Source organism: Rhagoletis pomonella, unplaced genomic scaffold (genome assembly GCF_013731165.1).
Source record: "Rhagoletis pomonella isolate Grant_MI unplaced genomic scaffold, Rhpom_1.0 Rhpom_scaffold_00002, whole genome shotgun sequence".
Taxonomy (NCBI): domain Eukaryota; kingdom Metazoa; phylum Arthropoda; class Insecta; order Diptera; family Tephritidae; genus Rhagoletis; species Rhagoletis pomonella.
The window spans coordinates 62649418-62662487 of NW_023458556.1; the positions used below are offsets into that span (position 1 = coordinate 62649418).

Below are 13070 nucleotides of genomic sequence, written 5' to 3' on the forward strand. Positions count from 1 at the left end.
TTCAATGAAGAAATGTACGTTTACATACCTTTAGCTGTAGCTGAGTTTGCAGAGGTGATCGGTGTTATTTCTTATATTTCAGACGGTCCCAAGATGTTGAAATGTTGACACAAATTTTAGTTTTGTATTACCAAGCTATGAAAAAGCATCTGCGAAGCACAGAATAGAAGCGTATTTGAACGAAAAAGTCACCGAGCACATTATCTATGTAAAGTAAACAAGCCCCCCGCTGCATCCCTTATTCGATGGTTCCGAACTAGTTCTAAATTCGACAAATAAGATCTAGTTCGTTCTGCATCCCTTTTCTATAGTTCCGAACCATTTCTAAATTCGTCACTTTAGATATAGATTTCTAGTGAAAAAACTGAAAAAAAATTAGTTTTTTAAAAGTACCACTTTTCGCCGATTTTGGACTGGAAGGGATCTAGTTCCTATCGGATTAGTTCCTTTTTGGCGATAAAGACCTAGTACGGAACTAGAAATTTGATTCACCAGTCCTCGGTTTCCCTGCAGGGTATTTACTTGTATGAGTTTGTGTGCGCGACTATATGTATTAACCATACAAATACACAAAGTGATCTTTGTTTACCAGTGGCTGTTAGCGGTGTATTGCTGCTGTTGTTTGTTTCGATGCAGTAGCTCCTGCGGCCACGCAAACCTTCCGAAAAACAGACAACAAATTGTATACAAATGCACTTTGCATTCCAGAGAGTTTCCCATTTTATAAACGACTCGACTGCTTTCTGCTTTACGAAAAATAGCAAAAAAAAAGCTTTGGATATAAATACTTTTGAATGCTATCGGATCCTTGACGGAAACAAGTGACTTTTTTTTTTAAAATCAACTAATTGAAAAATTACTTTGAAACAAATGCAGTGAGTAAATGTTTCGAATTTCGATACTCTTTTTACCCCTTGGAAGTACGAAAAAGCATCTGTGAAGTGCAGAACGAAAGTGTAATCAAAATAAACACACCGGCTTTGAGGTGCTTTAATGCAAATACATTCTAAAGTAGTTGAAATCAAATGCAGAGTCGGACAATCGACTTGCTGCTTGCACTCTTACATGTCTGGCTGTAGCTGAGCGCGCACAGATGCGTGCTGTTACTTGTTCGGGTTCATATCCCAACAGAGACAACATGTGAAAATGATAATGATTTTTTTTTGCCATGGAAATATGAAAAAGCATCTGTGAAGTGCAGAAAAAAAGCGCATTCAAACGAAATATACTGACTTCGAAGTACTTTAATCCAAATGAATTTTAAAGTAGTTGAATTTAAATTGCAGAGTCCGATTATTGACTGCTTCCTAGGAAATCGCTATGTTCAAAAAATTATTATATACATTATTTTAAAATTAATTTAATTTTAGTAGTAGTTGTTTATAAATTACTTTAAAATTAATTTAATTTCCTGCAGGGATGTGTACATCTGCGTGTGTCTGTTCATGTACGTATTGCACATACCTTCCATGTGGCATAGAAAGGAAATCGCCTGCTGACATACATACATTCATTGTAGAATGTAACGAATTTCGTTTAACCGAAATTCCGTTAGGACTTTAGCTGCCTTGTATAAGTATAGACGTAAACCATTTGCAGTGTTGCCGCTGCTTATATAATTCGATGTGTTTGTTTGTGTATACTTACTTATACAAACATATTTGCATGTATATAAAAATATACACCAGCAATTCGAATAATGCATTTGTGGTTGAAGCAGCTATGTGAAATGCTGCACACTGGTATTTATTTATGTAAGCACACTCTCACTGAAATACTATTTACAATACAATGCGAACTGCTCTGTGTGCAACAAATATGCTGAATTGTGAATGTGCGGTCGGAGGTGGTGCCCAATACATTCTAGTTCACATGTGTTTCCCAGTGCTTTGTAAAAACAACATTTTTTGGTTACCTAAACTATTTGTTGTTTACTTAGTTCTAATTTATATAGATAGAGCTTGGGGATGTGTTAAGGAATTTGAGTTAAAGGCATTCGAAATCAACTATCCGAAACCATTTTCACATTTTAGGGGCTCGCTACAAAAAACTTTAAAATAATTAACTAGGTCATAGATTAAGGTTTAAATATGCATGTATATGCTTTTATACATATTTTTTTTATGTAAAGTATTTAAGAAATTACACAAAAATTCTAAAAAAATAAAAACAACTAAGATATTAGCCGTATATAAACGGTGAATCAGATCCGAAAATAAAGCAGCAATTAAATGGTTTTAAGAAACATAACCCCCATTGGGCCTGAGCCATACCTAGAAATAGGTACATATTAGACCAAAGAAGACCTCAAGTATAAAAGGAAGAGCATTGCGCGTACAGCACTTGCGAAAATAAATATAACTGCTTCTGAATTGAACAGAGTCGACGCAAATGATACAAAAGCAGGTATAACAGTAGTTTTCTAGGTAGAGAATATAAGTAATTATGCAGAAAAAAATATAAATAATTGCAGATAAATTCTTGGAATTGATTTATGCAAAAAATCTACCAAATTTGTTTTTTTTTTTTGAGTTGTGCACTTTTTGCAGATTGTGTCCGGTAAGTTACGTAAGGTTAGGCTGCCCACTAGCTCTGAAAGGAGTTCACTCAGAGGCCAGAAAGGTCCATTGTGATGCCTGGGGGATTAACACATACCTATCCCTTCATCTGTGGAAACCATTTTGATTCTCTACCGAATCCTAGCAGTCCTTTCAGTGGAGCTTCCCCCAAGATATCCAGGTTCTCGAAGGAATTGTCCCAAAGAAATTTGAGACGTTTGACTGTCAACAGGGGCTAGCACGATCGTGCTCACCAGATTTTCCGCCATGTCGACTGCATAAATCTCAGCTTGGAAATATACTGCAGAGAGAAGAAGAATATCCTGTTCAGATATCCATTTTAGAGCCGTCCGTGAAAATGAATATTTCGTCATCGCTGAGAGCAATATAAAATCCCCAGTCGCTTATATCGGAAAAATGAACATCGAAGTTTTGATCGTAGTCAGTGCGATATGTAGTTTAAGTAGATTCTGATTTCTAATTAATTGCCTATGACTCGTTCAAAGAGACTCAATCGCATCGTCTCGTCGAAGGCGATGCTATTTTCAAGAGACGCGAGAGAGATTAGCCCCCACTAATATACCCCCTAAAGCCCTTTTGAACTTTTTATGAGTCTTAAGTATAATAATTGTAAAAGTGTTGTAGCGCAGATTGAAGAACGCCTTATTTCAGAATTTTATTGAAAATCACCCTATGTCAGAGTTTGGTTGAAGAACGCCCTATATTTGAATTCGGTTCAAGAACGCCTTATTTCAGCTACAAATACATTGAAAATGTGCTGAGATAGGGCATTTTTGAACCGAATTCTGAGGTGGGGCGTTCTTCAACCAAATTCTGAGATAGGGTTTTTTTTTAATAAAATTATGAAATAGGGCGTTCTTGAAAAGTTTTCTGAGATAGGGCGTTTTCAAACTGGCTGCCGAGATATGTCGATCTTCTACTCAGGTTTATCAGGGCTTTCTGAATTATCCCATCTCATATCTATATACATATATATATATATAATATGCGAAGGAATTTTTTGTCCAGGACAAGAGATCTTTATCCTTCGGCCGTTCAAAATGAGATGTCAAATGAAAGCGCTTGGTCTGTAGATGTGCAAACTGGTTTTATTTTTTCGAAAACAGTAGTTTGTAACTATTTCGAAGAGGGTTGCCAAATATTTGAGGAGTTTTATATCGAAGTTATATGAAATATTAAAATTGGATGTTAAATGAAAGAGTTTAAGAAATATTTAGTTTGATAATTTAGAATATTTTTTGATATGTTTGAGGGTTGCCCCAGTTCAAAAGGTTAAATTAAAATTATTTAATAAATTAAATGAATTACTAAACGATGGTTACCAATAGAAGGGGTTTAAACCCTTTATTTCAGAACTATATGTAGGAGGGTTGCCACGTGTTCGAAAAAAATAAATTTCAACTTAATTCATCAGTTACTTGAAATATTTATGACAATGTCATACGAAAAATATTTAAGGAAATTTTGGTTCGAAAACAAGTTTTAATAGGGTTGCCGCTTAAAAATCCAATTTAACTTACTTCATTAGTTAAATGAAATATGTATAACAATGCCAGACGATAAAAAGATTTTAGTTTGAAAATATTTTTAAAGGGGTTGCCACCTATTTGAAAAGTCGAATTTATTTTACTTATACACAAGCTACATAAATAAAATATTGAAATATTAGTATCAAACGAAAGTTTTAAGAAAATTTAAGCTGATAATATTTTTTTATAGGGGTTGCCATCTATTTTTTGAAGGTCAAAATTAGAAGTCAAATTAAAGAACTCGTAGAATCCGAGCGAAAACGTTTTATTTTTTGAAGTTAGAACTTTTTAGCGGTACAGGGAGATTTTAAATTTGATGAAATTAAAACCGACACCATGCGAGACATCTCATCACTCAGAAATGGTTTAGTTGAATCATTAAGAATATTTTTTGAGGTTTTTGAATAGGGTTACATCTGTTTAAAAAGTTACATTCAATTTTGGCGTTTTAACGCCTTGCGGGTTCACTAGTATCATTAATTAGTTAAGAAATTTGCCCCAAACAGCACTTTTAATGTCAATAATTTTTATCATCTTCATCAAATCCACGTGTATCATTAGGGTTTAAAAATGTGTCTATATACTTATATATAAATTGTGTCATTTATACTTACACTAAAAAAACTTACCATAAAAATTAATGGTTTCACATAAATAATATAGGATGGGTTGAGACCTGAAAATAGAGAATGAAAAAAATTTAATGATTTCAGACTGCCTTTTTTTGAATAATTTTAAGAAGAAAAGTAAAAACAATGTAATAGTGATAATCCATATTCTTAGATAATAACCTCTACATTGACATAACCCTTGAAGGCCACGCTGCAGCATATATGTATGTATTCTTTTGTTAGTTTGACCCCAGGTACTACAAAAATGTATTGCCTAGTTACGTGCATTTTGAGTAGCAGTGAATTTCCAACTGACTAATATAGGTAGAAGAGAAGCCGAAATAATACGGCTACAAGGTTAGGTAGTGAGTAGCTACGTACTCAGTATCGTAAGTTGTAGCTGCTGTGTATCAGATCAGATAAACGATCACATGAAAAAATTATCTGTATTAGCATGGACTCATGATCGTATACGAACGATCTCACTCAACTGCTTTTTGCGCTAACCAAAGTCATTCATGAAAAGTGAAGTAGGAAGTATTAATAATTTGCACTACTTGGCGGCCTGCTGGGTTAAGAGCAAGTTCCAATACACCCACACTTTCTTACTAACCCTGCAAGAAATTGTGCGACTAATCTCTAAAGAGAGTATTCCGAGACTACTCTCAATCGGGTACAATTGGGCATTAATTAGTCCCAACTAGTCTCATAAGGGTAATAGTGGAGGTCAATTTGTCTCGACTCATCCCTTATGGGTATAATTGGAGATCAATTGGTCCCCAACTCATCTCTAACGGGTACTATTAACGATTTAATGATATGTACGCACTTAGTCAATGAAATTTCATGTGCGGCGTTGGCACGCAGAGAGAGTATTCGCCTAAAAAAACTGAGCACCTCGGTTCGAATCTCAGCTGGCGCAAATTTTTATTTTTATTTTTTAAAAGTGACTAGTCGCTTTTTATACCCGTTCGGGTGTAAAGGGGAACAATTAGTCTCTTCATAGGACATGCTCGAACAAAAGCGATCAGTTCATTCAAAAAATAAAAAAAAATCGAATAATCAAAATTTTTTTCATAAAAAAGTTATCTGTCCAAAATGGAAACAGTTTAGAAAAGGAAGAATATCCAAAAATCTAGTTTTAAATTTTTTTTCATAAACAACTTATTGTCCCAGAACTGTCGAAAATGGAACCAGTTCAGAACTAGTTCGAAAGTTCTGCAGAGGTGGCAATTTCCACTTCGTAGGACATCGCCATGTAAAAAGAGACAGTTGAAAGCATTGCGTTGGGATAGATTTAGAACCAGTACCGCCTCTTAAGGAGCTAGTTCTGCGCTATTTCTGAACTAGCACGATTTACTGCAGGGTTGGAACTTGAAAGCAAGTTCTTGATACATGTAAGGTCTAAGTTAAGAAGAGAAACGCTGTCTGTTCCAAATACATACAGTACTTTCGGAAAGAAAGCGATCGCACATTTTTAAAAGAAACAAAAGATGTACAACTTCCTCCGGAACTCCATGGATTGCAAGTTACCGAAGAGTCTGATGATAAAGCCAATGCGTTTGAATCTGAATTGTGCTCAGATGTAGTAATGTCTGCTTCTCACTGATATAATTGGAGATTCATTTGCGGCCTTATGTCATGCAAATACAATACCACTTTATTTAATAAGAAAGCAGTACTTATTATAAAAAATTTCTCTTAACTAGTTGAATAAAACATTTACAACCAATTAAAATGTAAACAAAATTTTACCGGCTAGATGAGACATATGTGGGGTATACATACCGTGAGTCGGATTGTGTAATTGAAAATATATATCCATTTAAAAAAATTTGTCCACAAAGTTTTAAAAGAATAAAACATTTATTGCGCAATTTTATTAAAGCGTGATCCAGTCACCTGCTTTCTTTGTAATTTCATCCCAGTCGGTAAAGTAGTAATGCATTACATGCGTGATGCATATTTTTATATTTATTACTGCCAACTATGTAATCAGCATTCTAATGTATTCAAAAAGTTCCAAAAATTTCATATTAAAACATATTCATTTCTCGATACTCTGTAATGCAAAATTGAATGCCCTACTTTTCTTATGACATCGCCCTGGGGAAAAAATGCATTTTCGAATGTGAAAAGGGTTGTTTTACTGATTATTTTTTCGATTACTACACCTTACATTTACAAGCAAAACGCACGCTATCAATAAAGTTTTCAACCTAGGTTAGGTTGGGCTACGGTGGTTGCCCTTCCGTAGAGTGCGGCAAAGAGACACACTTAAGCCAATTAGGTGCATTACAGTGACACTTTAGCGGAATTTTTTTTAATCCATTTTCTCAATTTAACGTGTAACCACCGTGTTAACGAAGCGTTGAAGGTCACGGATGCCCGCAGAGTCGAGATCAGCCAAACGCTGACTAAAAGTAGTACATCGAGTTCTTGCTAGAGCGAGGCAGTTGCCGTGGTGGTACTACAAGCGATGATAATGGGGCGATCAAAAAGTTAACTGAGAGTAGGTCAGCTCCCTTTCTTGCGAGCTTATGGGAAAACCAAAATATTTTCATCTATAACTTTTTAATTAGCCTAGTTAACGGGTCTCACATACACATGGAATAGTAGTTGCAGAAAACGATAGCATACATAACTAAATTTTTTCTTAAGTCGAGTTAGGTGGTTATTACTTATGACCACAGATATATAGCAACCATGTGGTCTACTATTTCGAACTAAATTTTTTTTGCCCCGAATCCGATAATCCCTCACTGGACCCGCATTTTGAATTTAAAAACTCTAACATCTCCACCTCGAAAACCTCCTTATATAAAAGTTTTTGGTGAAAAAAAGGAAATTATAAAATTCGGTCGCCATATTGGATCGGCCATTTTGAATTTAAAATATCTGACATCAGAGTCGAAATCAGCGACCTCGAAAACCTTGCATTTTTACGAGTTTTTAGTGAAAAGGAAGAAAATTTTAAAGTTGGACGCCATATTGGATTCTCTATTTTGAATTAAAAAAATCGGGACTTTTGGTCAGCAAATAGTAGCTATTAGTCCGGTAAAATCATAAGTATTTCACCCTCTACCTACTTAGCAGCTTCGAAATTCTTGATTAGCTTAAACTTGTTTTCAGTAGATGATATAGCCAGAAGTACTGCATTGTTGTCTAAGTAAATCGCTGCTCGCCCTTACCTTGAACTACTATTATTTAGTAACCGTCATCGATTTGCCAACAGTTAGCGAGTGGCGAAACGAACGAACACAATGAGGTACAACCAAACTCGCTATCGTCTATCCGTGCTAGCTACCTTTGTTGTTGCTTTCACATGCTCGTTAAGCGATTCGAACTCAAACATAGTAAGCAGCGAAGTAGCGAATCGATGACGGCTAGTATCTTATAGACAGGTGCCTATAAACACCAAGTTTATTTTGGACCCGTAAGTGTAGGCACAGATGGCTATATGTTTATCCATGATGGAAACTGCAAAAGTACACTCTGGCCAAAATCCAAGTCTTATGCTATATAGTGCGTGATTTTCTTTGATATTGGACTACAGCTTAGGGTTGAGCTTTGGCCAAATATCCGTAGTACCGACTCTCTGAGTCTTACTACTGACTGCATCGTGATTTATTTTTTGCATAGATCAATGGACCGAGGGAAAGAATTGGACTTATGATGGTAGGGTATGTGGAGAGTTTCTATTGATATGGTCAAGGATATGGTTAAATTAGCTTCAAAAATATTATTTACTCGGAGAAAGTACAACGGCTCTAAACTTAGCATAAACGTCAATTTCTATTTATGTAGAATATTAAAAAATATTTGCATTTTAGAAACTGGAATTCTTCACAAATTTACTGGTACAACATTTAGCACTCACTTGGTGAGAGTACTCAATTTATTTAAAAGCCTCACTGGTTTGAAAACATTCATTAATTCATCGTAACTAGTATTACTGCAGAAGCATGTTACTTTCATATGTATGTCTGCCTATTGAAGGAACTTATTTCGAAGAAAAAAATTCAAAATCATTAGGGAAGACATACATAAGTTCATGTTCATATGTATGGTTGAGTCTTATTCTACATAAATTTTTGCAATATTTACTGCCACTTCAGGTGCTACATTTTTGCTTGAAATAAGTAAGAGCTATAAATTTCAAGCGCCAATTCATCAATAACCAAACCTTTCAATAACTCACTACACCGCACTCACGCGCAAGACTGACTGCAGTGCTGCAATTGTTGCAAACACGCGGTGAAGCCTGCAAACAACAAGAAAATAAAAGTGCATATACACATTGCAAGTGTAAAGTGTGTTAAGCAGAAACATGAAAACACACTTTCTCTCTGCTGCCTTTTATCTTTTTTTTTATTTTCAACTCAAAAAGCACTTGTACTACTAAAACCAATGGAATTAAATTCACTGCCATTTGCTATCGATGTATGTATCTGAATGTAAAAATACTGCTGTAATAGCAGTGGCAACAGCAACAAAAATTTATAAAAATTCAGTTCTCTCGGAAATCGATATTTATGTACACACAAAATATTGCAACAAACAACGAAGATCAGCAGCGGAAAGAGGGAAAAACCCAAAAATATGCGAGCGCTCTACCTCAAGCATGAAATTATTGAGTGCAATACTTGCGCCATTTAAAGCGCGACCGAAAGTGCAGTGTACCCACTTCAGTCGTACGCCAAATTCGTTATTATTGAACTGTGAAGTGAGAGCGCAGCGGGATGATTGGTAAAAGGATGTGGGAATTTATGATGTTGTATGCAATGAATTTTCAACGGCATAACTGCGTGCACGTACATACATACTATAACGGAGTCATGAAAATTAATACATACATACATATAGTGCATAGGTTGGTGCTGATGAAATGAAGAAAAACAATTAAAAAAGAAATATGGAATAAATGGCAGTTCGTTAAAGAACCGCAGTATCTACATGGCGTATACGTAACTATTTATTGAGTGAAATTAGAGGAATATTTCGCTGAAGATACACGCGCACATCACAGGCACCGACAATAAACTATGTTTACGACTTTCTGCACATAATTGCGAAACATAAAGCTGTACTTTGAATGGGGTTAGTTTATAGTGGTTGCCCCAGAAAAAGGACGCACTTGGACAGTTAAGATATTGTCCTTTGTGATACAACGACAGATAAGCTGATGAAAGCTGCGCAGTCGAATAGGAAGTGCTAAGATGATTCCAACTCATCATCCTTTTTACAGCTGACACCAGAGGGATCATTTGAGATTCCTAGCCTTATCGCGTGAATACTAATCGCACAATGGCGTGCCAAAAGCCCCATCAATAGCGAGAGCTGAGACTTTTAAGGCATAAGGAGCTCCTTTCACTGTCCCAGCTGCACACCACGCCACAAAGATCTGGCTATTGCACTTTTCTTTTACTTAGATTTGTTGGCTTTTATATTTCAAATATGCAGTTAATTTGTAAAAGAAACAAAACTGTCCCGCTGCGCGTTTTAAATAGGAACACAGTTGAGTTACGATTGCAACGAACTCTGCTGGATATCGTGAGATGTCTTTTTAAATAAGAATCAACTTTTTGGGATTAGATAAATTCCCAAAACTAAAAACTACTAGAAGAGACGATGACTTCAGACTGTTAACCGTTGTAGAGTCAGACGATATTGCATCCACAGCTTCGGAAAGGGTTAAGGTTCAAAGGAAACATTAGCAGTACAAGCAGCATTCAGGCGTTAAGCATCCAAGTGCTTGGCGATTACTACACTTGGAACCCTTTTTAATTGTATATCACTGTGGAAACGGTAAAAAGACACACACAAAAAAACCCGAGACATGTATACTTAATTTTGGTTCGTAGATTACGTTTTTCTAGATCAGGTGATTTTCCCAAAATATTTTCATTTTGAATTTGCATTGTTAATGAAAAAACTGTCTGCAGCTCTCAAGAAAGGCAAAAAATTCGTAAGAAATGCCGCACAAGAAATGGAAATGAAATTATCTTCTATCGAAACTTTTTACATGTGTAAGTATGTTGCTCTCAAGAAAAAAACTCTCGCATATTTATTTTCACAAAAAAAATTTACTGCAAAAATATTTGATTTTTCTAGAGAACTCTAGCATGCCCATTAGCAAGGAAAAATGTTGAAATAACATACTTGGCGTATGAGTAACATTCTTTCCTGAACATATTTCATATTATAACGCAATTTGACCATTCAAAACTTTTTTTTTGTGCCTGGATTTTTTTTTGTAATTAGTTTTTTTTTTTTTTAAAGTAACCAGCTTTAATACAAACATGAAAACAATTGAGCTAGAGGGCGCTTTTAGTGAAAACTTTTGGCGAAGAAGAAACAACAATTTAAATTTTGATAAATTTATAGCTGGGACTCGGTCCAACGACTCCAACGTCCAAAGCCAGCAGCCTACCCACTGAGCTAAGTTCGCCACGTTAACTGTTGCTACAATCAAGCGCTAGTGCTATTTTGTAGTTGTTGTTTTTTTTGTTTTTGTTAATAATTCTTGTTTTAGAATGTTTAACTCTTAGGTGTGCTCGTCTTTAAGTTATTTGTTTTTTTTTTTGTTATTTACGGCAAAAGGAGATAAAAATTTGTATTTTTCAATTTATCGAAAGTCGAGTCTCCATTTATTTGAAATAAGGTCTCTCAGGATAATCAGGGAAACTTACGGTATCTTGCTTATTTAGGATTAGGCCACAGCATATCTTGCTCTGCTACACCCGATTTTTAACCAACTAAATAACTACAATACGTGCAAATATATTTGCCTTCATAAATAACTTCCCACACGCACACAATTGCCAACTACAAAAGTGAAAATTTAATTAAACCCGTTCGAGTGCAGCAAGTACGAGTACCATGAAATTTATTGCTATCTTACCGCTACATTCTTCGCTTTAATGCCAAAAAGTTTTCGGCTCGACAAGGCAAACCCATTGACTTTTGGTTATTTTATTGCCATATCATGAACTTTTGCAGCTATGCATAATTTGTCTAGTTATTGTTACCGTTATGCATTGACAACCTACTACATACATACATACGAGTATATGTACTTGTAATACTTCTTGGGTACCATTGTTGCTTTTGGTAAATTTGTCTCAAGCTAACGAAGGGATATTCTAGTTAACTGGTTAAAATCCATGTTGCGACAAGGATTTCAAATATTGTTCAGTGGTTCTGTGTGTCGTTAACTTGCGTTTGCCTCTGCGTTGTGTGTATGGGTGTGTGTAAAAATGTGTATCTACATATTAGGGTGGAGTTTCTCTCGAAGATACTTCCAATAATACTACCCAATTTCTTATTTAATAATTTTTTATTATTAAACCAGCAAATACTCGGCTTGCTTCACTGCGCCTTAAAAGTATATTTGTGTTATTACTCCCACCCAAAACTCTTATGGCCTCATTCATAAAAAATAAAGTAGATTCAAAGAGCTTTATGAAGTAAGATTTTCAAACAAATATGGGTGTTAATTAATATACTTTCGAAGGTACTTAGAAAGTTGGCAAGTATCGACTTTCTGATAGGAATTTAATTTATAGTCTTATAACTCGAGTCTACATATCGCGCACTTTCTTCAAAGGAGAACTAATTCAATATCTGCCTTTTGTTATAATTTTAACTGCATACAATTTTTTAAATAGGTGGCAATCCGGTTTAAACATATTTCCATAAGTAAACTTTTTTAAACCTCTTTAGTTTAATACCCGTATTGTAATATTTCATTTATTTTGCCAATTTAGTTGCATAAAATGTTTCTAGCATATGGCAACTCTCCTCAAAAATAATTTCGGCAGTAAACTTTAATAAACCTTTTCAGCTTGATACAATTTTTAATTTATCTTGTGAATTAAATTAAACTAAAAAATTTCAAACAGGTGGCAACCTTCCACAAAAATATTTTTGGCTGTAAGTCTTCTTAAACTTCTTTCTTTTGGCAGCCTTATTTCAATATTTACTTTATACTATCACTTTACTTAAACTGTAATTTTCCTACAGGTGGCAACTATCTAATTTTCTTTCTTTCTAGACCTCTATCAGTACATCGGACAAAACTTCATTCTACTCCATGCATTCATTTTCGAGTGATGCGCATACAAACACACATACATACAGACAGACACAAATTTTTAAAATTGTTGATTTTGCTTCTGTTGGTCTAATAAAGACACACTACCCCATATACATTTTTCTTTAATATCTATAATGTACAAACATCTTTCAGTAGCAAGATATTGATTTTCAAGAATTCTAAACAATTTATACGAAATTTTTTCCACTCTCAAAATATTTTGTATGGTTTCGAAATAAAAAAAAACAGGGGT

At 34.9% G+C, this 13070-nt stretch overlaps 1 protein-coding gene across 5 annotated transcripts in view; it reads right to left on the minus strand.

Annotated features, from left to right (window-relative positions):
• LOC118733943 overlaps positions 1–13070 on the minus strand; it is a 331875-nt gene that overhangs the window by 103799 nt on the left and 215006 nt on the right. For all 5 annotated transcript variants that reach the window (XM_036463586.1, XM_036463589.1, XM_036463588.1 and 2 more), the window contains exon 3: positions 4738–4784. The gene's annotated coding sequence lies outside the window, so the exon portion shown is untranslated. The remainder of the gene's footprint in view (positions 1–4737; positions 4785–13070) is intronic.